General features: G+C 35.9%; 1 pseudogene; it reads left to right on the top strand.

Moving 5' to 3' along the window:
* The first annotated feature begins 479 nt into the window (after positions 1–479).
* LOC122890936 lies at positions 480–26,685 on the top strand (annotated as a pseudogene).

Raw genomic sequence — 26,685 nt, 5'->3', positions numbered from 1 at the left:
CTCTTTTACATAATGCCTATGGACTCATCTTTTCAAAATGCAAACCATGCCATTCTCTCCACTCAAAATCATTTAGTCATGCTCCAGTTAACCAGATGAACGCAAATATTACAGACAACTGTGCATCCACTGGCACCTACCTACAGCCCAGTCTCACCTCTTACTATACTATCTTGATTTTCAATTAGCCATATTGATTTTCTTGTAGGCTTGCATTCTTTATTCTACCACCCCATAGAGGAATATTACATATGTTGTTGACTCCAATATGACTTTTTTTTTTTCTCTCTGCTATTCCCCTTATTTCAGGTTTTTATTTAAATTCTAGTTTGTTGATTTCTTTAGAGCCATCTGCTCAGGACACCACCTCTTGCTCCCCCCCGCCCCCGCCACCACCGCTGTCATCCTGAGTCACTGCCTGCACAGCTCCGGCATCCCGGCTTCCCATGCTAGCCACCAATATTTGGAGTTCTTACAATATGGCAGACATGGACAACAAAGAACAGTATGAATTTGATCAAGATTTGGATGATGTTGAAGAAGTAGCAGAAGAAGCTGGTAAAGAAACAGTAATCAAAGCATGTCCTCTACCTGTTCAGACGACAGAAAATCCTTAGATTCTTCCAGCCCTTCAAGAGAGACTTGATGTCGGGGCACCTGAGTGGCTCCGCGGGTTAAAGCCTCTGCCTTCGGCTCAGGTCATGATCCTAGGGTCATGGGATTGAGCCCCGCATTGGGCTCTCTGCTCAGCAGGGAGCCTGCTTCCTCCTCTCTCTCTCTGCCTGCCTCTCTGCCTACTTGTGATCTCTGTCAGATAAATAAAGAAAAAATCTTTAAAAAAAAAAAAAGAGAGAGAGAGAGACTTGATATCTGGTAGAAACACCAAGATACATTGAAAGTTTGCCTAGGGCAGTAAAAAGACGAGTAAATACTCTCAAAAGCCTTCAAGTTAAATGTGCACAGATAGAAACCAAATTCTATGAGGAAGCTCGCAATCTTGAGAGAAAGTATGCTGTTCTCTATCAACCTCTATTTGATAAGCAACTTGAGATCATTAAGGCAATTTATGAACCTACAGAAGAAGAATGTGAATGAAAACCAGATGAGGAGGATGAAATTTCAGGGGAACTAAAAGAAAAAGACAAGATTGAAGATGAGAAAAAAGATGAAGAAAAAGAAGACCCCAAGAGAATTCATGAATTCTGGTAGACTGTTTTTAAGAATATTTACTTGTGGGGTGTCTGGGAGGCTCAGTGTGTTAAGCACTGGACTCTTGGTCTGGTTCAGGTCATGGATCTCAGGGTCATGGAGTCCTGCATGGGGCTCGCACTCAATGCAGAGTCTGCTTGTCCCTCTCCCTCTGCTCCTCCTTGTACACATACTCTCTCTCTAGGTCTCTCTCTCTCTCTCTCTCTCATAAATAAATAAATAAATAAATAAATAAATAAATAAAATCTTAAAAAAAAAAATGAAGAAGAATGTTGACTTGCTTAGTGATATGTCTCAGGAACAAGATGAATCTATTCCGAAGCACTTGAGGGATTTTAAAGCGAAGTTCTCAGATACTGGCCAGTTCATGAACTTTGTCTAGAATTTCCCCTTGAACCGACTAAATATTTCACAAATGAAATGTTGACAAAGACATATAGGATGAGGTCAGAACCAGATGATTCTTACCCCTTTTCTTTTGATGGACCAGAAATTATGGGTTTTACAGGGTGTCAGACTGGAAAAAAGGAAAGAATGTCACTTTGAAAACCATTAAGAAGAAGCAGAATCGCAAGGGATTTGGGACAGTTCATACTGTGACCAGAACAGTTTCCAATGACTCTTCAGTTTGTTTTGGTTTTGGTTTTGTGTGTGTGTGTGTGTGCATTTGGTTGTTTGTTTTGTCCTTCCTGAAGTTCCCGTGAGTGGAAATTTGGGCGGTGATGCTGAAGTTATCCCTGCTGCCGACTTTGAAATTGGACACTTTTTATGTACGTGTTTAATACCAAGGTCAGTGTTATACTTTACTGGAGAAGCTATTGAAAAAGATGGTGATGATGATGACGACAACGGTTATGATGATAAAGAAGAAAGGAGAAGGAGAAGAACAAGGAGATGAGGAAAATGATCCAGACTATGCCTCAAAGAGGGATCAAAACCCAGCAGAACACAAGACAGCAGTGAAGCAAGATGATCTACCTTCTGCTTCTCTGGAAAGGATGAATTTAGATCATTTGATAAGCCTATTTCAGGTTTTTATTGTTATTGTTTGTTTGCTTGTTTTTGTTTTTGCACCCTAAAATAAAAATGTCAAATATAATTTTTGTACTCACACACACACACAAAATATAGTTAACATATAATCCAATATTAGTTTCAGAAGTAGAATACAGTTATTCATTACTTACATATAAAAAAATTATATATTCGTGAGAGAGAGAGAAAGAGCACAAAGAGGGTGAGGGGCAGAGGGAGAAGCAGGCTCTCCGCTGAGCAGGGAGCCTGATGTGGGCTCAATCCCGGGACTCTGGGATCCCGACCTGAACTGAAGGCAGATGCTTAATCGACTGAGCCACCCAGGGGTCCCTACAAGTTGCGCTCCTAATGCCCATCACCCATTTAACTCATTACCTCACCCACCTTCCCTTCAACAACCCTCAGTTTGCTCTCTATAATTAAGAGTCTATTTTATGGTTTGCCTCTCTTTTTTTTCTTCCCCTATGTTTTTCTGTTTTGTTTCTAAAATTCCACATATGAATGAAATCATGTTATTTGTCTTTCTCTGACTGACTGACTTCATAGCATAATACTCTCTAGTTCCATCCACTTAGCTGCAAATTCCATTGCCCTTGTTAAATATTCTGCACACATGCTAACATCAGCTTAGTTGACATGGTACAATTTTCCAATGGTCCACTTTAGCACTTTAGTTTATTCTTCCTTGCAGCATTTTTCTCCATTTTTAATTTAAATTTGTTTTATGTATTTATTTGAATATTTTCTGCTCTACCTCTTCCCTGTAAGCTCTACAAGAGTGGAGATCTGCAACACTTTTTTCCTTACTCTTCTATCTCATTACTTGCTGTTATTAGACATACAGTAAAAACTCAATACGTATTCTACTGAATGAATAAATAATGAACAAGTAAATGGAAGATTAAGGGAGTTTTCCAAGGTATTCTAAGAAAAAAATCCCAATATTGAGAAAGGAAGATTGGTAGACTGTAAGACAGAGGATCTAAGAACAAGCTTAACCAACAAAAAGAACCCCTTGTTTATTCTTTTCCTTTAGAATATAAAGCAGTCAAATGTAGGTGACATCTATTTTCTCCTAAGCAGGAACTCATTTCAAGGTATGTTGCCATTCAATGGAGTCTGGTATAGCTGTTCAGTCTTAGGTTGTAGTGTGTTAAAGAATTGTGTGGGCAGTGACGGTGAAGATTTTGTAGCAGAGCAAAAAGAAGACAGTGTTCGAGCTCTTCTTTTTGTTATCAGACAGGTAAAGAATGTAGGGCCTAGATAGAACTAGGAGGGCCGGTGATCATCATGTGATACAGAGAAGTTGCATACAAAGTGACAACACATGACCAGTCCCCGGATAAGACCCCTTTTTCTCAAAACTACTAAAAGAAGGTGAACAGTACAGGAGTGGTCAAGTCTGGCCAATGCAAGTTAAAGTCTTCAATAATTTTTGTTGAAAATAAATACCTTTCTTCTTCTCATTCTCAGCTTCTTTGAAATGGTTAGAAATAAAGGCTAAGCAGTCCTGTAATTATGTGTAGAGAGTTGTTTGAGCACCCTTGCTGCCTGCTGCCGCTGCCCTGTTGCCATTATTGTATGATGCAAATCTACACCTATTTATTTACTGTTTTCAAAGTATGCCATAAGCCCTTCTAGCAGCATGGCATTTTTTAAAAAACAGGTAAATTCTTAGTGACAAATTAAACACTGAACTTTTGTGCATCAAGAAGGTTAATGATAAATGTGTAAGTTACACTAAATGGTTATCTTTACCATTCACCTCGAGGGTCATAGTAAATCACTGACCATATTAAAGAACAGAACACAAAATTCAGCTAATGTAGCAAGTGGATCTACTTCAAACTCTATTTTTACATTAAACAGATTCTTAATATGATAACTTAAATACATGCAATGTCAAAAGTTGTGTTTAGGGGCGCTTGGGTGGCTCAGTGGGTTAAATCCTCTGCCTTCGGCTCAGATCATGGTCCCAGGGTCCTGGGATCAAGCCCCGCAACAGGCTCTCTGCTCCGCGGGGAGCCTGCTTCCTCCCCTCTCTCTGCCTCTCTGTCTACTTGTGATCTCTGTCAAATAAATAAATAAAATATCATTAAAAAAAAAAAAAGTTGTGTTTATGTACTGCTCTCTGAAGCAAGACATTTTTTTCCAAACAAATGAACAAGACTAATTCTATTCTAAGATTTTTAGTGCATGAAAGAAATGAAGTAATAGCTATTACTGTGTTGGTGCTATTCATAGATTTTTCTCAAGTAGTTAAATGGTATCAGTTTTATAAATGTTTCAAACAATAAATTCATTAAGCTATAACAAAACAGTTGGATTTATCTCATCCAGTTTAAAAGCCCATTCTATCAAAGCTGAAATAGCTAACATTAACATTATTATAAATGTATATATCCAGTTAGAAAAAAAAAATGACCCTGAAAATATTTGAGTTTCTGAAGGAACTAAATAAAAGAGGGTGCTCAAACTCTCAAAAACGCATGCAAACATGCATGCAAACACACATGCATACACACACACACACACACACAATAACACTCCATAAAAATACAGTAAGATTAAAGATTTATAAGCAAATATTGATCATTGCGCTCCTTCCACAAATGACTTAAAAACTAGTCTAGAAATAAAATAGCAAGTAATTAAGGAAAAATGTACAAAGGCTTATAATATGTGGTAGAAAAACAGCAGGAATCTTATTTAAAAAAATAGACCAGGAAATTGAACTAAGAATGGGATTTATAGATATTGAAAACTCTATTAATTTATTTTTTACTTCCCCTAAATAATTCTTGACAGAGCGTGTCTATATAACCAAAAAAAGGTACTATTTAGTTGAATGTCTATATATAACAATTTATCTTCTGTCTATATCTACTTAACCAGCTGACATGACTGTATCAGCTATCAAAAGAGCCCAGAGTTTAAAGTACTTTTTTTGGTACAACTCCTAACTCTTGGAATGACTTGACTAGAATAACTACAATAATATTTGTCTCAAAATGTAGCCTTGGGGCAGCTGGGTGGCTAGTGGGTTAAGCCTCTGCCTTCAGCTCTGGTCATGATCTCAGGGTCCTGGGATCAAGCTTTGTGTCAGGCTCTCTGCTCAGTGGGGAGTCTGCTTCCCTTCCTCTCTCTCTGTCTGCCAAATAAATAAATAAAATCTTTTAAAAAAGTGTAGCCTTAAGCTCTGAGCCTTTCCTAAATTACTACTAAAGTAGCACTGAAAGACAGTATTATGTGATATAAAATATACTGTACACATAATTAAATTTGGGGAGGACTACTAAAAATACAGTAAAGAATTTCTAATAAGTTGCTCTGAATGGAATTTTTTTAATTGTTCTACATCATATTTATACATATATGTAATTAAATATTCCCTTTAAAGGCTAAATCAGAAATGAAGTGTGATTTACAGTAAAAACCCGCATGAGTCCAAATGGGTGAGGTTATTTTGTGTTAACACAATCCTCAAATTTCAGAAGTCTAACACAATAGAAGTTCATTTTTATTCCTGTTACGTGTCTAAATCAGGAGAGTGGGGGGCTGTATACATCACATTCTTTTAATTACTCGGGCTGATAAAAATTCTTCTTTGACTCATGTATCCTATAAGGGGGAAAACTGGCAAATCATCCACTGACTCTTAAAGATGTCAGAGCTAAAACTTTTACCATTTTCAGTCTTTTTTTTTTTTTTTTGGCCAGAATAATTCAAATAGGACTATCTAAATTCAGAAGAGTAAAGGGGTATCTGGCTGGCTAAGTCATATAATAGAGTATGCAACTCTTGATTTTCTGGGGTCGTGAGTTTGAGTCCCATGTTGGCCACAGAGATTCCTTAAAAAGATAAAAAATAAAAATAAATCTAAAAAAAAAAAAAAAGGAGTAGAAAGCACAATAATATCACACATTCATAAAGGAGAACAAATAAATGGTGGTGATAATTCAACTTCCTAATCACTAAATATTCACTTCATTTCCCTTTACCTGTGAAATACATTCACAAACTTCCCAAGAGAGAAAATCAAAATTTCATTTAGTTATAGCATCAAGCTCAAAGTTCAGGATCTCTGTGTAATAGATGAGTGATAGTCTTTATATTAGGTCCCATTATGTCTCCTATTGCTCATTTATGAACTGCAGGAGCAAGTTATATATGTACCCCCAAACTCAATATACACTAGCATATTAGGGATGAGATAATGCAATAAACACCTGTTTCAGAAAAGGAAAGATGAGTGCTGTGGATGACAGGGTGAAATCAGCTGGGCAGAGAGCCAGTATGTTCTCTAGTTAAGCCCCTCTTCTGTGAGTGGTTCCTCTACTCCATAGACTCTTCTCTTTGTGGGGTTCTTTCTTTCCCTTATGGTGGTTGGCTATATCTCGAATGGTCATTGGAGAAAGTGCCATCTTTAAGATCCTGAAGAATGACGGACCTCAAAGAAATGTAAAAACTTTCAGTGATAGATCTCATTCCTAAATCTGAGAAACTTCCCCAAATCTTCCTTAAGATCTTCTTTAGAAACTCAATGACCTCCATATCTATTTGCCTCCAATGAGTTCTGGTACCAATTATTCTCCTTGGATTTCTTACCTCCCACTCCCCCTTCTTATTTTAACTTAAATGTGAATATTTTAATAAAATTTAAACCTTAAGTCTCTTTTTATTGAGCCACTTTGTCCAGTTAAAATACTTTACTAGAAGGGTGCCTGGGTGGCTCAATGGGTTAAAGCCTCTGCCTTCAGCTCAGGTCATGATCCCAGGGTTCTGGGATCAAGCCCTGCATCAGGCTCTCTGCTCAGGAGGGAGCTACTTCCTCCTCTCTCTCTCTCTCTCTCTGTGCCTGCCTCTCTGCCTACTTGCGATCTCTGTCTGTTAAATAAATAAATAAAATCTTAAAAAAAAAAAAAAAAACTTGACTAGATGTCACACCCTTAGATGGCTCTTTACCACGAGACTTTTTTTTTTTTTTTAAAGATTTTATTTATTTATTTGACAGAAATATCACAAGTAGGCAGAGTGGCAGCCAGAGAGAGAGAGAGGAGGAAGCAGGCTCCGTGCCAAGCAGAGAGCCTGATGCAGAACTCGATCCCAGGACCCTGAGATCATGACCTGAGCCGAAGGTAGAGGCTTAACCCACGGAGCCACCCAGGCGCCCTCCCACCACAAGATTTAAAAAAAAAATTTTAGCGCTCGCTTCAGCAGCACATATACTAAAAAAAAAATTTTATGTTCAGTTAGCCACTATATAGTACATCATTAGTTATTGATCTGGTGTTCAATGATTCATTAGTTGCGTGTAACACCCAGTGCTCATCACGTGTGAGACATTCTAATACTTTCAGAGATTTTAACAATGACTGTGACAGCCATACTACTCCAATTGTCTTTGATATGAAATAAATCATCCCTAAATCAGTGGTATAAAACAAAAACTATTTGATTATATTCATGGGTTCTATGGGTCAGGAAGTTGGAAAAGACACAGCAGGGAAGACCATTTTCTAAGGTCTCGGGGGCCTCAGCTGGAACAACTGGAGCTGAAGGATGGATGCACTTACAAGATAACTTCTCTACGTAGATGGCTGATGATATAAAGTACAATGGTGGTTGCCAAGGGCTGGTGGGAGGGGAAAAATGGAAAGTTACTGTTTCATGGACACAGTTTCCATTTGAAAGGATGACAAAGTTCTGGGGATGGATGGCAGCTTGGTTGCACACAGTATGAATATATATGATGCCATAGAACTATACACTCAAAAACAGTTTAGGTGAACTTCATTTTATGTATATTTTACAACATTTAAAAAAAAAAAAAAAGCTAGTGTTTGGGCTAAGATGACTGAAAAGCTGGCTCAGGTGGAAATGTTTACTGGAGCACTAACACCCGACCTATGTGGCTTGGGCTTCTCGTACTATGTTGGCTGCGATCTGCAGGGGCCCTTCCAAACAGGAGCCTCCAGACAGTGAGGGTTCTGACCTGGTCTGGCAAGTCATTGAGCATACCTTCTGCCACAATGTATTGGTTAAAATGATCACAAACGCATGCAAATTGAAGAGGTTGGGTAGTAGCCCCTACCTTTCAACAGGAAGAGTGTCAAGGAATTTGAGACTATGTTTTAAGAGTGCTGCCCTCATGACAAAGCTCAGTTTAAATTAGCCTTTGTCATTAAAGGCCTTCTCTATGTCATTTTCTACTTAGATTTGTGAAGGAGTTCTGTATTCTAGAACTGCAATTCACCAAATTTCTGAAAGTCCCTTTTCTTCTTTGCTTGCAATCCAGTCATTCTTTTTATCCTTTTTAAAAAAAGATTTTACTTAAAAATTTTTTGTTTACTTACTTATTAGAGGGGAGAGAGAGAGAGAGAGAGCTAGCAAGAGACAGCATGAGCACGGGTGGAGGAAGTGGGTGGGTGCAGGGAGAGGGAGAATCCAGCTCCCAGTTGAGCAGGGAGTCCCACGTGGGGCTCCATCCCGGGACCCAGGATCATATATGACCTGGGCTGAAGGCAGATGCTTAAATGACTGAAAATCAGTCACCCCCATTCTTTTTATCCTAAGCTATTATCTCCCATAGTCCCTTGCCCAAATTCTACCAACAACTAAAACACAATACTAACATTTCTTTTTTTTTTTTTTTAAGATTTTATTTGTTTATTTAACAGATAGAAATCACAAGTAGGTAGAGAGGCAGGCAGATAGAGAGAGGGAGGGAAGCAGGCTCCCCGCTGAGCAGAGAGCCTGATGTGGGGCTCGATCCCAGGACCCTGGGATCATGACCTGAGCCCAAGGCAGAAGCTTTAACTCACTGAGCCACCCAGGTGCTCCCAACATTTCTTTTTCCAACATCTTCTCATAGGAGTTATCCTTCCCAAACAAATAATTGTGAGAATTTTGTTAAATATGTTGCCACTACATAATGGATTGTAATATTTTTTCCAGACTACCAATATCAGTTTCCTCAATGCTCTTTCCACCCACTTATTAAGGCAACTTACCATATGTTAGCCACTTTGTGTATTAGTCAGGATAGTTTTATGTGTTATAGAAAATAACTTTAAAAATTCAGTAAATTAATGAAATTTTATTTCCTATACATATGTCCTGTCCAACTCAGGTCTTCAGGGAAGCTCTGCTAATGTTAAGTCACTCAGGAGCTGGGCTGATGGAGAACTCATTTCAATACATGTGGGGAATCAAGAACTGACATTTAAAGCTTCTGCCTAAAAGAGATATATCCCTCACTTCTGCTCATATTCAATTGGCTCAAGCAATTAATTTAGGCACACCTACCTTCACAGAGCAAAGATGTTCAATGTTACTATGTGTCCCATAAAGAGGAGAACTGGAAACATTTATGGAATAGCACTAATGACTACCGAAGTGTTCTAAACAATAAGGTCTACAATATCTAATTTGGTAATTTGTATTTTGATGTCCTGTTCAGCAGATTCAATGGCTCTGTAGTACTGGGAATAATTACAATTTTTATTCAAATGTAATACACTTATGTAGATTTTCTTAACTGGGGATCTATTATTTTATTTTATTTTTTTTAAAGATTTTATTTATTTATTTGACAGAGAGAAATCACAAGTAGATGGAGAGGCAGGCAGAGAGAGAGAGGAGGAAGCAGGCTCCCTGCTGAGCAGAGAACCCGATGTGGGACTCGATCCCAGGACCCTGAGATCATGACCTGAGCCGAAGGCAGCGGCTTAACCCACTGAGCCACCCAGGCGCCCCTGGGGATCTATTATTTTAAAAAGAAAGTTAGGAAATAAATATTAGAATTCCTAAAAAACAAAACAAAACAAAAAAGCATTTTTTGCAAATAGGATTCTTAAATGCCAGAAATTTTTTCCAAAGAAATTTATGTTTTTCTCTGAAGTATCTATTAGAGAATGGGGTGATTGTGCACATTTAGCTTTCTGAAATAGTTTGCATGTAACATTATGACTAAACTGGCATAGTTGACTGCTTAACCCTCTGGGAAACTGCTGGTTGGATAGTAAATTGGTACAGTCTTTCTTGAAACTAATTTGCCAATATTTATCAGTAGACTTAAAATATTTATTTTGCTTGATCTAGTTATTTCACTTAAATCTATATGAAAGAAATTATTAGAGGTAAAATCATAATTTTGAAGATTTCTTGTATTTTTATGCTTGTGTGCATATATATATATCATATATGTATGTGATATAATTTTGTATATATGTGAATATTCTACAGATATTCATGTGAAGAGAAAATACATAAAAATATCACTAGTACTTATATGTGTGTTTTAGATTCATGTTAACTTTTGGGTATTTTTTGATACTTTTGATGCTATAAATTTTCTACTATTTCTTTTATTTCTTTCTTTTACTTATTATTTCTTTTATAATTTCTTTTATAATTAATTTCTCATATAAATTTATATTTATATAATTATAATTTTATAATATACAATAATTTCTTTTAGAATTTTATAATTTAGAAAATCAATCCCTAGGGCCTCTGAGGTGGCTCAGCTGGTTAAATGTCTTCCTTCAGCTCAGATCATGATCCCAGTGTCCCGGGAATCAAACCATGTCAGTCTCCTTTGCTCAGTGGGGAGCCTGCTTCTCCCTCTCCTCCAGGCTTGTGTTCTCTCTCACTATCTATGTCACTATCTAAATCTGTCTCTCTCTCAAATAAATAAATAAGATCTTTAAAAGAATTGATCCCTAGTTAAATTAGTATTATTCTATTGAACTATCCCTTTGAACCCATTATCTTTAATGGGTCTTTCCATATTTTTTAAGCACTAAGTATGCAAATCAACTATTTGCCATTGTATTATCTGTCCAGGATGCAGGAAAAAAATAAAAATATTTATTATTATATAATATCTTTTATCAGGATTATGTCATCATATTTATTGGAAACAATAAAAAGATAAATTGACTAACATTATTTTTGTTTGTTGCAGGAAAAACCCTAGATTAAAAACTATGGAGTCTTGGGCAACTTGATTTAAGAGGTTGCCCCCTGCCGCCATTAATGAAAATTCTGGGATTTTAGGCTTTAGCTTCAGTCTGTATAAAGTCCCATTTTAACACTTTTTCATGATTTTTCATTTTTATTCCCCCCAAAAGCTATCTTCTAATAGAATTGGTTAGGAAATACTCATTTTGTTTTGTCAGATTTTAGTCACCAAGTATTAAAAGTTGCTGTTATATAATTACAAGGGGGGGTGGGAAATGGTGGTTCTGTTTTAACCAATGAGTGACAAAACAAAAGAAAAAAATCGGCACCCAGGCCTCTTTTAATTTCAACAAAGTACCACAAGGATATTATTTTCCCGTTAATAAATAATTCTATTTTTTGAAGTCCGTAAAAGCTGAGATTGACATATATATTTTTGCATAAGAACAGTAAGTTATAAGACTTAGAAATTAGTAAAAATTACATTAATTTTTATTAGAATTGCTCTCTGCATGACGTGTTGCTTTTTACACAAAGAACCTTTAAATCAGTTATAATTATTCACATTAAGTGGACAAAGGATAGCCCTTTTCCCATTTTGTCCTTTTTGAAAAATACGTTGCAGTAAATAATACATTTTAGCATGCACACAATAAAGAAAAACAGGAAAAGTTTGGAATATCTATCCCTTCATATGGCAGATAGCCATTACCCACAAAATAATTCTATTTTGTCCAGCATCAAATACGATTTGAGAGTAATAACATAATTGTATAATCATGATATAAAACTATTAGTATGTTACTACTCTGAAAGCATCATTGCTTATTTAATTTCTTTCCCCGGCTTTTACTTTAAAAAAAATTTTATGTCCCTAATTGAAACGTAAATCTAGAAGCAGCTGTCAGCAATTTCTTTAATAGGTAAATTTATTTTTGGCATCTGCCACCTGAACTCTGGGTTCTATCACACCATCTCCTTCTGCCTGTCTTCCCCTCCATTTCTCACCCCCACTCTCTTGATACCTTTGCCTTTACCATAAATTACCAGCGATCTCACTTTGCCTTTTAATCCTTTCATAAAACCTATTCTTTAAACATGTGCCCCTGCAATATAGATTTCTGGCTATAGCCAGATATGAGAATGACTGGAGTGACAAAATCAAATGCTCACAGAGGCCAAAGCAGGGAAGTAAATTGGTGGGGGGGAGGGGCATATGGAACCTGATAAGAATAATAAAGAATGAAGTAGAAAATTAGCTAACTTCACAACCAAGGAACGTTTAATACATCTTTTCCAAATCAGGAAATAAAAAGTTGGAAAAGGATAAAAATTGGATAATGGTGAAATTCTTAAAAATGCCCAGATAGAGCACGATTAACTGGTGTTATGATGTAAGAAACTTACTTTACAATTCCACTGTGGCCTAGAGGCAGCAGTTGCCCAAATTAAGAATTCACACTCTGGGGGTGATCTACTCTCCAGTAATCTAAAAGGCCACCTCTGGAAGGCAGCTCTCACAGGTGTTTCCACTATCTTGATCTTCCATCAACACCTGAAGCTACACTTACTAACATAACAAAAGTTAGAATGCTTACGCATTGCTTTATCCACCAGCCTTAGAAAGGAAGTTTGATTGGTAAAATTGCTGTGCTTTTATTTAACTAAATTAGTGTACCCATTGCTGATTAAGAGGCTTCGACTCCAATAACTGGCTACCAGAATATTATTACCAGACCATTGTTATATTTGCCCAGATAAACCTTTCATGCAAGGCTTTCCAATAATCCAGAAATGGTGGAAAACTTGGTCCTCACTCAGTTTACTGCAAGATAGTGTTGGGCTGGCAGGAAGGGCTACTAAAGATGGCGAAAGTTCCCCCCACAAGACCTGAGCTCAGACAGGAGAACAAAGGCCCAAGCAGGAATCTGAGACCCCCGCCCTGGGCTCCTGTGGACCAATGGGATCCCGACGAGCAGGCGGGATATCCGAATAAGGGAAACTTGCCAAAAGACCCCTGAGCTTTCCCCAAGACCCCTTAAAAGCCCCCTCCTCCCTGCCTTGGGCGCGACTTCCCCAACTCTGCTTTTCAGAGTTGCGGAACCTCGCCCGAGGGTGCCCACCTCCTGCCCTTTCTCGGCTCCCCTTCACCTGGGCCCTGAAACTTCACCAGGGAGAACCTTTAATAAACCTTGCCTTACACCCACTTCGCCTGGTGTTGTATTTATTTCGTCGGAAAACTTTATAGATAGATTGTATAACTGTTTCTGGCTACCTAATAAATTCTTACTGTGTGTTCCAGTGTATTCTGAGGCTTGTTCTCATTAGAAGGTAGTAATGACAGTGTAAGGGAGGAAGAGGAAAGAGGAGGGAGAAAAGGAGAAGAAGAGGTGGGAAGAGGGGAAAAAAGAGGCCTCAACAGTTACATATTTCCTAACTGAATTAGACTGGTTCACAAAAACTAGTTTGCAAAAGTAAAAGCAAAATAAGCATGAATTTAAGCATCCCCCACGGACATGGCAGAATGTTCAATACAAACAAAGGCTCAATATACTTGTATATTGACATTTTTTATGACAAGTGATCATTTTGGAGCAATGCTCCTGAAGTTAGGGGCTTACTCTAGGCACAGAAAGTGGAAGACAGGATGTTATCTTCCTTGAGTACATTTCAAAGACGATAGCTCCACGAAAGACATTCCTATCTTAAAGTTAGCAAGAGGTTTATTCAGCTTTTTTAAAAGATCCTATATATATATAAAAGAAAATAGAGAAAGAACTTACAAGTTTTCTAAAATAAATACTCTTAGAAAAGGGTGGGGGAAGGAAGTCTCTTCCCTTATTTTGAACAAGGAGAATTAAGCCCCTTATTTTTATTTGTATATGCATCTTTTATTTTATATGTATATGCATCTTTTATTTGTATATACATCTCAACAATTCTCAAGCACACTAACATTTGAGACACTGATTTAAGCCACTGTTTAAATATTTTATTTCTGAGAATAAATTTTGGGTTCATGGGGTAATCTCTGTGTTTATATAGATAGCTAGTAAAAAGATTTTCAAAACAGATAAAACCAGGACTCTCATAGAGATACAAAAATGCACACATGTTAAAAATTTTACTCCAATTCTTAATCATGAGGGAACCAGACAGATGTTATATTTAGTTTATAGATAAGAAATATATAAAAACTGTCCCCCCCAAGAAGGGTACACAATTGAACCTCTATAGAGCAGAACATAATTTGCATGTCTATAGACAATTATCTGTCATTTCAATCAGTTACTGTTTAGTCTATTTGGGCTTCTTTAACAAGTATACCGAAAACTGGGTAGCTTGTAAACAATGGAAATTTATTTTTCATGGTATTGGAGTCCAGGAAATCCAATATTAAGGCATCAGCTTCCTAGATCACCATTTTTTCTTTGGAGCTTCACATCATGGAAAAGGCAAAGACTTTTTCAGGCTGCTTTTGTAAGGACACTAATTCCATTCATGAGGACTCTGCCCTCACCACCTAATCACCTCTTAAAGTTCCCACCTCATAATACCATCACCTTGGGGGTTAGATTTCAACACATGTATTTGGGGGCAGGGGACCCAGGTCAGGACACCACACACACACCTTCAGAATATGGCGGTCACCTGCAATGCACAGCCTTACAAAATAGCTCAAAGACAATGAAAGAGTTGATGATTCAGGTAATCTGGAAGGGTGTCCTCCAGAGGTGCATAATAGAAGTATGTATTTTTTTCCTACAAGATGACTGATCTCAATTTGAAATATATAATTGATTCGAGGCACGATATATTAATTTGTAAGGTATTAGATAATTTGATTATTGGTATGCAGTATTGGAGTATTTAAAACAAGCTGATTTATTTCATGTATATATTTGTTTATTAGATTTGGAATAATTGCTCTGATAGCTTTAATGTTCCTTCAGTTCTATACACATCTTACAACTCTCAGAGCTGGAATTATAACTGAATCCCTTTCCACGTTACCATTCAGGGCCTCCAAATTATGCATAAGAATTAGAATGGTACTGTCTTTTGTCAGTTTACACAGGGGTAACCTGGAGGATGACCACAAATTAGATAGAGAGCTGCCAGTAGTCCAGACATGTAGAATAGTGTTTCTCAGTCTTTATTCTCCTACAATTTATATCATTTTGCTGTCATAAATACTACTTGTATTATTATTTATGTAGAATTATGTCATATTTATGTATTATTTATGAAGTTTAATTTAATATTAAAGTTACTAATTTACAGAGGCCAAGAAAAACAAGGCTGTACCCACCTCGAGTCTAGCCCTGTCAGAAGTACAGCCATCTTGACAAAGCAAAAGCTGGCACCTTGCACCCCTTCTCCACCTGCTCCCTGCCCCTCCGTAGTATGTGTGACATTCCTCAGCCACCCCTGGCTGCCCTAAAAGAAAAACAAATAGTTAACTTGCAGAGATCACAATCCTGCAAGACAGGAGTCTCCCTTGGTTTACAAATGTCCCAGTGATTTACAACAAAGAAGCTATCTTATCAATAGCCCAATTTCCAGAGGCAAATAACTCAGTTCCTCAAGCCCTAATGTTGCCCATTCCTCCATAAAACTGAAGGAGGCTGAGGTGGAAGGAAATGTAAATAAAGTTAAATTTCTTCTAAACCTAAATCTCACTAACAAGGACGCTTGATAACAAGAATGTGACATTCCACCAGGAAACTCCCAATTGTCTTCATGTTAGTGCCTCATTAGAGGGAAAAACAGCCTAGGCTTGATAATAACCAGGCCTCCAATATCCTGACAGTCTTCTTTACCCTGATAGCCCTTCTGAATATCGTCTTTGTCCTCACCCACCGCCGAGTCCACCCCTACTCTGCCTTTTAAAAACTCTGACTGTAGTCTGGTTCAGGGTCCAAGTCTCTCTTCCGCTGTGTCAGGTATACTTGGGCCCAAGCTTAAGCTTGTCAAATAAACTCTCATGTGATTGCATTGGTGTTGGCTCCTTGGTGGTCTCTCGGATGCAAAAACTTGGGCGTAACAAATTTTTTTTTAATCTTAAGTTGTGATGTCTTTGAAACTGTAGACTCGATATACTTATTTTTTTCTAAAATTATTTTTTAGAGAGGGAAAGGGAAGGTCTTCTATGGTGGGTAAAAATACATTAAAAAAAGCACAGAGTTTTCATACAATTGTCAGGTTCAGGGTCATTACTTTTTCAGTTCCATTTTCAAACTGAGGATCCAATGCAAGAAGGTTATAGCTCTAATGACCACTGAAATTGAACAACCAACATGTAAAAACATTATCAAAATGAATTAACTTATCTGAATGCACTTTATAAATTACAAAATATAAACAAAGTAATTTAGAACACTGAAAAGTTTCAGAACTTCACAGCAAGTCCTGCCATGGCTGTGGGTTAAGCAATGATTTCTACAAATTTATAAATTAAGGAAGAATATATAATTTTTCAAAGTTTAGATGAAGTGCAAAAATAAGTCCTAAAATTTAATGCATGCTTTGAATTAATGTCAAAGGTATTTACTTTTTGAATATAAACTTGGCATTTACAAACATAATCCATTAAATATCATAGCCCTTTTCAAAAATGCATGAGTGTTTGGCCATCTCTCAGTTCCTCACTTGGGATAAGGCTGCCAATCACAGGTCTGTGTGTCTGTGATGTCCCATTACCTTATCGTAGTCACAGGCCCAGAATTACTCCTCTGCATCCATGGAGTAAGTCTGGAAATTTCATTTGTAATTCAGGGCTGGCCTTTTTCTCAGAAATGAATTTGAAGAAGACGTGTAAGTTTGTCTCATACAGTCTCTAATTGTTGAGATTCTTCACCTAAGGGATCTGCTTTGTATAAGATACTATAAGTTTAGGGTTTTGTTGTTTTAAGTTTCAAGGATCAAATGTTGTGCCAACTACCCTAAGATTAAAAATATTAATGTATCTGGATATTCTCCCAATTATAATCTTGAGACAAAGGTGAGTATTAAAATTATGCCTTCACTCATCCATTTTACGCAACATGGTGGACCTTGAATTGATAAGGACAAAACAGACTGACTTAACAGTGAGACAAAGAGAACATTTTCTAAAGTAGGTAGTACTAAATTAAGTAGTATTATGACTATATGAAGTTTATGACAAGTGAAACAACTATAAATGTTGGAAAAGTTGAACATCTATTTTCAAATTCAGTTTTGTATTACTGCCAAAAACTTTAGATTCCTTTACTTTCTGGATTTGGACTCCTGGCTCTTTCTTAGTTTGCTTCCATCTTTCTCTCCTGGGAAAAACGGCTTTGCTTTATTGACTTTTCTCCTGTGATAGTTCCCGTTACTGAATCCTCATTCTATCACTTACCTAGAATTCAATTTCCAGAAAATGCTTAGTCTCCAGAGACAGAACAAGTTGACAGTTTGTTGTCTCCTACTAAAATGCACTTTGTGTCACTTCATTTAGGTATGACTTGCCCCTTAACTCCATAAATATTATAGAACCAAGTATATGATTCAAAATCAAAAGTGAAACTCCTGCTAAAATTCCTTCAGTTTCTACTCCAAGCTATTTCCATACTTGGAGAATTGCTTTACTTGCATATTTAAAAAACAGGAAAAGATAACAAGGAAAACTTTTACTTAGCCTAAGCAATTTTTTCACTGTACAGACAGTCATTATATATATATGTTTATGAGCTGTTCCATTATACAGCATATCATTTTATCATTTTTTGCTACATAATTACTTTTGGGGGTTTATAAATGAGGCAAATTTTAAAGTACAATTAGTATTTATAATAACCCAATGCAATTCAAACAATCTCTTTAATTCATTTATTTGTATTACTATTTTCATGCTATTCCATATTAAGTTTAAATACAGTGAATTCAACAAACTGATCAGTAGACATGTATACCTATGACATTAGTAGGTGTCATATCACTTGTAACAGAAAAGTATTTATTCATTATTCAGATGTTTAAGGCTAGAATCAAATGCTTTCCATGCAAATAATATCAACATTAAACTTCAGAAAAAAATCTAAATTTTAATAGTATAAGTTGTTTAAATAACAGTCAATGAGGGGCACCTAGGTAGCTCAGTTAGTTAAGTGTCTGCCTTTGGCTCAGCATTGGTTTTAAAGCTGATATTGAAATCTTAGAGAATTCATAGTTTATTAAAAGAAAGTAATGATATTTTATTTTTGGCATGAATTGGTACCATATGTAGTCTATAATAACTCACATTATTAGGACCAAAATGCTGCCTCTTCTCTAGGGCAAAATATTTACTGACTTGTTAAAACACTTTAAAAAAATGAAAAACCTGCTGGTGTAATATTGGAAAAAATTAGAAAATAAGGAAAGTTTAGAAAAGTAGTCTGTGCATTGGAATATTTTTAAATTAAAATCTTTACTCAAAAGATCCTAAATGTTTTACCTGTACTCAAAAATCAAAAGTTACTTGAGAAACCATATAATTTATTATTAAAAAGAAGATTTCTAAAATATCATTCTTTCTACTCATGACTGGGACTGCGTTCACAAGGACATTTGAATTGAGATGCATAGAACTGTTAGCTATAAATATTTTTGGCCAATGAGTCACATCGCAGAGGCAGAAAAGTGTCCAACTTACACTTTTCCTTTGCTTATTGTTGTAAGAGAAAAAACCATCTCCCCCAGACTGGTTCATTTTGAATGACTGAGTCAACTTTTGGAGCCAGGCAGGTGTAAGCCTTCTTCTTTAACCATAAATAAAAAATAGTAAGATAATAAAAATCAAAATAGATAATATAGTTAAGAAAGCCAATATGAAGAAATAGCAATAATAATTAAACTACTGAGTTAAGTTACCTCTATACCTACTTTTTTGAGGGTTTTTATCAAGAATGGAAGTTGTACTTTATCAAATGCTTTTTCCACATCTATCGAAACTATCATGTGGCTTTTATCCTTTCTTTTATTAATGTTGTGTACCACATTCATTGATTTTGCAAATATTAAACCACCCATAAACCCAGGAATAAATCCCACTGGATTGTGGTGAATGATTTTTTTTAATGTATTGTTGAATTCAATTTGCTAATATTCTATTGAGAATTTTGTGCATCCATATTCATCAGAGATATTGGCCTCTAGTTCTCCTTTTAAGTAGAGTCTTTACCTGGTTTTGGTATCAGGGTAATGCTGCCTCTAGAATAAATTTGGAAGTTTTCCTTCTTTTTCTCTTATTTGAAGTTAGTTTGAGAAGAATAGGTATTAACTCTTTAAATGTTTGGTAGAATTTGCCTGTGAAGCCATCTGGCCCTGGACATTTGTTTGTCGGGAGTTTTTGAATACTGATTCAATTTATTTGCTGGTTATCAGTCTGTTCAAATTTTTATTTCTTCCTGTTTCAGTTTTGGTAGTTTATATGTTTGTAGGAATTTATCCATTTCTTCCAGGTGGTGCAATTTGTTGGCATATAGTTTTTCATAATATTCTCTTGCAATTGTTTGTATTTCTGTGGTGTTGGTTATTTCTTCTCTTTCATTCATGATTCTATTTATTTGGATCTTTTTTCTTTTGGTAAGTCTGGCAAGAGGTTTATCAATTTTATTAATTCTTTCAAAGAACTAACTCCTGGTTTCACTGATCTGTTCTATTGTTTTTTTCATTTCTATATCATTTATTTCTGCTCTTATCTTTATTATTTCCTTCCCTTTGCTGGCTTTAGGCATTGTTTGTTGTCCTTTTTCTAGCACCATTTGTTATAAGGGTAGGTTCTTTATTAGATATTTTTCTTGACTCTTAAGTTGGGCCTGTATTACCATATACTTCCCTCTTAAGACCACTTTTGCTGCATCCAAAGATTTTGGACCATTTTCTTTTCATTTCCATTTGTTTCTTTTTTTTTTTTAAACTTCTTCTTTGATTTCCTGGTTGTCCCATTCATTGTTTAGTAGCATGTTGTTTAAACTCCATGTATTTGTGTCTTTCCAAATTTTTTCTTGTGGTTAGCTTCTAGTTTCTTTCTTTTTCTCCCCCCCCCCTTTTTTTTTAGATTTTATTTACTTATTTGAGAGAAAGAAAAAGCACAGAGGGAGAGTAAGAAGGAGAAACAGACTCCCTGCTGAGCAGAGAGCCCGATGTGGGGCTCTATCCCAGGATCCTGAGATCGTGACCTGAACCAAATGCAGACGCCTAACCAAATGATCCATCCAGGGGCCCTGGCTTCTTGTTTCACAGCTTGGTCATAACAAGTACATGGCATGATTTCAATCTTTTTGTGTTTGTTGAGGACTGTTTTATGCCTAATATGTGATCTCTTCTGGAGAATGTCCCATGTACACTTGAAAAGAATGTGTATTCTGCTTTTTAAGCAGTGAATGTTCTGAATATGTCTGTTAAGTCAATCTGGACTAGTGTGTTATTCAAAGCCATCATTTCTTTGTTTATTTTCTGTTTAGATGATTTGTTGATTGATATAAATGGGATATTAAAGCCCCCTACTATTATTGTCTTATTATGAATTGGTTCTTTTATGCCTGCTGTTAATTGTTTTATATATTTGGGTGCTCCCATGTTGGGTGTATATATATTTACCATTGTTATATCTTCTTGTTGGATTGTCCCTTTTATGTTTATAAAAGGCCATATATGAAAAACCTATAGGTAATATCATCCTCAGTGGGGAAAAACTGAGCTTTCCTCCTATGGTCAGGAACAAGAAGGGAATGTCCACTCTCACTACTATTATTTAACATAGTACTGGAAGACCTAGCCACAGCAGTCAGACCACACATAGAAATAAAGGCATCCAAATCAGCAAGGAAGAAGTAAAACTTTCATTATTTGTAGATGACATAATACTTCATATAGAAAACCCAAATACTTCACCAAGAAACAGCTAGAAATGATAAATAAATTTAATAAAGTTGCAGGATACAAAATCAAAATCATCAGAAATTTATTGAATTTCATCCACCAATAATGAAGCAAAAGAAAGAGAAATTAAGGAATCAACCACATTTATGATTGTAGCAAACACAGTAAAATACCTCCAAATAAACCTAACCAAAGAGGTGAGGGGCTTGTACTCTAAAAACTACAAAACACAGATGAAACAAATTGAAGATGACACAAAGAAATGAAAGACATTCCATGCTCATGGATGGGAAGAACAAATATTGTTAAAATGTCTATGCTACCAAAAGCATCTACACATTCAAAGCAACCCCTATCAAAATACCAACAGCATTTTTCACAGAGCTAGAACAACCAACCCTAAAATTTGTATGAAACTGCAAGAGACCCTAAATAGCCAAAGCAACTTTGAAAAAGAAAAGCAAAGCTGGAACCATTAAAATTCCAGATCTCAAATTATATTACAAAGCTGTAGTGGTCAAGACAGTCTGGTATTGGCACAAAAATAGACACATAGTCCAATAGAACAGAATAAAAAACCTAAAAATGAACTCCCTGACTGTATGGTCAATGAATTATTGACAAAGAGGTAAAAAATATCCAATAGGAAAAAAGACAGTCTCTTCAACAAATGGTGTTGGGAAAATTTGACAACCACATGCAAAAGAATGAAACAGGATGACTTTCTTATACCTCATACACAAATAAATCCAAAATGGTTTAAAGACCTAAATGTAAGACCTGAAACCATAAAATTCTAGAGAAAAGAGACAGTAACCTCTTTGACATTAGCCATAGCAACATTTGTCTAGTTATATCTCCTGAAGCAAGGGAAACAAAGGCAAAAATAAACTCCTGGGGTTTCCAAGGGATACATTCACCCCAAAGTTTATAGCAGCATTATTTACAATATCCAAATTATAGAAACAGTCCAAGTGTCCATCGGCTGATGAATGAATAAAGAAGAGATGAAATCAGATAGATGATAGATGATAGATAGATAGATAGATATAATGTAACATTACTCAGCCACAAAAAGGAATGAAATCTTGCCATTTGCAGTGACTTGGATGGAACTAGACAGTATTATCTGAGTGAAATAAGTCAGAGAAAGACAAATGTCATATGATTTCAATCATATTTGGAATTTAAGAAACAAAACAAAGAAGCAAAGAGAAAAAAAAAAAAAAGGAGGAAGAGGCAAACCAAAAAACAGACTCTTAACTCAAGAGAACAAACTGATAGGGGATGGGTTAAATAGGTGATGGGGATATAGGAGTTCACTGGTTGTGATGAGTACAGGGTGATGTGTGGAAGTTTGGAATCACTATATTGTACACCTGAAACTAATATTTCACCATTATGTTACCTAATTGGATTTTAAATAAATACTTAAAAAAATTCCCACTATATGCTATCATTGACTCCTTAAAAAGAGGTGAAAACAGAAGAGAAATAAGAAGGGAAAAGGAGACAAGTTTAAATAATACTTAATTCACATACTTAAAATTCAAGAAAACATTGTACTAACAAATCAAGGATAGGCAATAATGAGGAGAGGAGAGGAAAATGCAAAATTCAAACAAAAACCATATAGATGAAAACCTTGATTTTAATAATAATTACAAGTATATAAAAAATTGACCTATTTGACAGGAAATTGATTAAAGGAGAACACAAGCTTATATAATTTTATAAAACTTATAAATGCTTGGGTAATTTACAGAAAAGAAATAAAGAAAAAAAAAGCAAAAGAACAGGGCGCCTGGGTGGCTCAGTGGGTTAAAGCCTCTGCCTTCGGCTCAGGTCATGATCCCAGGGTCTGGGATCGAGCCCCGCATCGGGCTCTCTGTCCAGCAGGGAGCCTGCTTCCTCCTCTCTGCCTGCTTCTCTGCTTACTTGTGATCTCTGTCTGTCAAATAAATAAATAAAATCTTTAAAAAAAAAAAGCAAAAGAACCACGAAATATAGTCATAAGAGAATCTATTTACAATCGGAGTTGAAAGACAGTGAGTGTGTGTGCACAAATGAAGAATAAAAATAGGGGCAGTAGGTTAAAGCCTCTGGGTGGCTCACTGGGTTAAAGCCTCTGCCTTCGGGTCAGGTCATGATCTCGGGGTCCCTGGATAGGACTCTCTGCTCAGTGGGGAGCCTGCTTCCCCCCCACCCCGCCTGCCTCTCTGCATGCTTGTAATCTCTCCGTGGCAAATAAATAAATCTAAAAAAAATAAAAAATTAAAAAAATACAGAGACAGTTACTCAAGAAATATAATATTTCACTCAAATACATGTTAGACACAGGAAATAAAATAGGGGAAAAAAATTTCACGGCCACTGTCTTCATTTAGCTTAATTACTACTGACAGAAAAAGACACTGATTTAATAATTTTTCAAAAGAAGCTGCAAGCGCATATGAAGTCAGTGCCATGGAAGATTTCTACATGCTAACACTAGCATGTCATGGGGGACTCACCTATACGAAGGGCAGGGAGGAAGCTGCATTGCTATTTGAATGGACTTCATGAGCAGAATTTTCTAGATGAGGAGTAGTGGAGGATCGAGTGGGTGGAGAGCTAAGTGTCACACACAGAGGAAAAGGCAGAAGCAATACCTGAACTAAGGAAAGGATTGAGTTGCAGATATGGAAGGTTCATGAGAACCAGAGACAATTCATGAAAATAAGTTAATACCCAGACACATGCCTGAATATCAAAGCAGATGAAGATGGGTTACCAACATCCAGGCTTCCAAAGCAGTTCATATTTAAAAAAAAAAAAAAAAAAATCAGTATTTTGCTAGCCTCAGACATCTCCACTCCTCCATATTGTTAAGTGATAGTGTAATATTTATAAATATTTGTGGAAGAGCACACTATAATCCAGGCTCTCGTTTACATCACCCCTAATCCTATCCTGTGTTTATTCATTAAAAGTAATCACACTCCTGGATCACCTATTCTAAATTTTCTCTTGGGTTTCTTTGTGTTTTACTTACTATGTAAGTATGAACTTCTAATGAATACATTTTTAGTTTTCTTCTTGTTTTTGGTCTTTGTTAAAAAAAAATAGTACTATGCCACGTAGGTTTTTTTGCAACTTTTCTTTAAAATTCATTTCTAATATTCACCTGTGTTCACATGTGTAGCTGCAATTTATACATTTCTAATGATATCGAATAGTCTATTATGTAATAGTTCACAAGATATTTATATCTTTTCCTGACAATATGTATCTTGGCTGTTTCCAGCTTGAAGTTACAAGCAAAGTTGCTATAAATATTCTTGTACATGTATTCCAGGGCACAGAGTAAGAACTTCATAATATCACAGCTGATGCTGAGCAAATGTTACTAATTCCATCCAGTGTTTTCACTAAAAGATGAAGATGTTTTTGCTGAAATTGAAATAACATCATTACCTGATCTTCCTGGGTTTTTGCTTGTGTTAGAGCTTTTAGAACACGTTGTCTTGCAGTATGGTTCTTAACATTTGTGTAATTTCTCCTACAATATTGCAAGTGACTTGTTAGCATGCTTTTTCATTCTTTTATTCCCACAGTGCAGCATCTTACATATCACACCATAATGTTCAAACTTTCTTGAAATAAATTGAACATTTAAAACTGCACTTAATATGTCAACATTAATCATTTTTAGCTGAAAAATGTTTACTCTCCTACCAGAGGTAGAAGAGATGGCTATGTTGCTTTTTAATTTTTTTTCTCTGGCTTTTTAATGTAGCTTTAAACTCTAAGTCCCTTTGCCTGAGAAATCCATTTCAGAGGACTCTTTTGCTACCCTCAGCATCACTGCTAGTATAAATCTGTCTAATTGACACACTTTGCTTTAGAGTTGAGGGGGAAATATAGCTTAGGACTGTGTTTTTAACACACATATTTAATGTAGTGAATGATTTTTAATGCGCTTCTTATTTTTAGTCTGATTGTCCACTTTGCCCTTTTCTCGAGCATCAAGAAGCTTTCTTCTTCTAATTTCTCATTAAAATGTAAACCTACACTTCGGCCTAAGAGGAAATATTTCTAGTCCCTGACTTTCTACATAAATTTAAGAGGTTTTAATGTGTATTTGCATGGTTATGAGGGCCAAGAAAAAAATCCAATAGACGGCTGATATTTTCAGGGACAATTCTTGGATAGATTTATGATCCTTGTCTTAAAGGGTTATGGAACATCAGGGATATCTGAGGACACACCATCTAAATAATCTCATGGAAACTTTCCCAACATAATGTGTTACATCTCCTCATTCTTTGAAATACAAGTTGAATCATCACAAAATTATTTAATATCAGTTTTCTTAACATGTGAAGTAAAACTTATGTGGTCTTTAAATTATATCACTTTGCCTAAGATTTGTCTACCTGAGCCCATTCTCTAGTTAAATTAACAAAATATTTAGTCAACTTATCATTATTTTGCCTGAAATAGAAAACCCAGAATATTAAATAGAAATGACCTGAATTTTTTCCAGTTGTTTCAATTTACAAATAAAAGTCAAAGATAAAAGAAGTGAAGTTATATAGCTAGTGGCAGAGTTAAAGCTAGATCACCTTCTATTCAGTGATTTTTATATTGTTAAATAATTTCATCTTTGCTTCCCAATCAGCCATCACCTCCCCCCCAACCCCAACATACACATACTACACACACATAAATATCACTACCAGCTTCAGACTTAATTCCAAATAATGTATCCGGTTAAATTATGGCCTGAATTATCTGGGTCCCTAATAATCAGCTTTCTAGTAAGAAATAGAGAAGACTTTCAGATTGCTTGTAATTCATTTTGGCTTAATACAAATTGCATAGAGAGTTGGTGACTACAAAGAGTTTGAAACCCATTTGTAGACTGGTAAGATAAATGTTATATGCTTCTAAAATGGAATAAAAGAAAGGAGTTCCAGAATTGCATTATATTTTGTTTTCTTTGTGCTGAGCATATTTAAACATACTTTTTCTTATCCAAATACCCAGAGTTATTTTGAGTGCCTTTATCAGCACTCAAACAACTCCCCTAATGTATCACAGAAGTAGTTATCACTATTTGATGACTTCCTCAGACTACACCAATCTATTACAGTATTGGGAGATCATGTAATTAAAAATCAGTTTTACCGGTTAGATCGCAGCTCACTGATACAGCTAAGCATTTGCAATTCAGGTCTAATATGTGAACACTTTTCCTTGACATTTCCAAAAGGGAGACAGTGGAGTACTGATAGTCATGAACACAGACCTCATGAATGAAAGTAATTGTGTATTTCCAAGGACCTAGCGTTTCTGACAACACAGATAATACGACTTCAAGTCTCGATTTCTTATGGCACTTTTTGAAAAAGTCTATTTCTTTCCAGGCAAATAAAAGAGAAAGCGCTGATCTTCAAAAATTATTTGAAGTTTTGTTGGTTTTATGTTATTGTTGTTATTGTTATTTTACTTTAGGGAAGGAGAATCAAAATTAAGGTGATCATCATTGAGATGGATGCCAGTAATCCAGTTTCAATTGCTTTTACCTGTTTTGAATAA

This window comes from Neovison vison, chromosome 12 (genome assembly GCF_020171115.1).
Source record: "Neovison vison isolate M4711 chromosome 12, ASM_NN_V1, whole genome shotgun sequence".
NCBI classification, from domain to species: domain Eukaryota; kingdom Metazoa; phylum Chordata; class Mammalia; order Carnivora; family Mustelidae; genus Neogale; species Neogale vison.
Note: the sequence above shows the minus strand (reverse complement) of the source record. Positions and strands in the feature narration are given on the sequence as shown.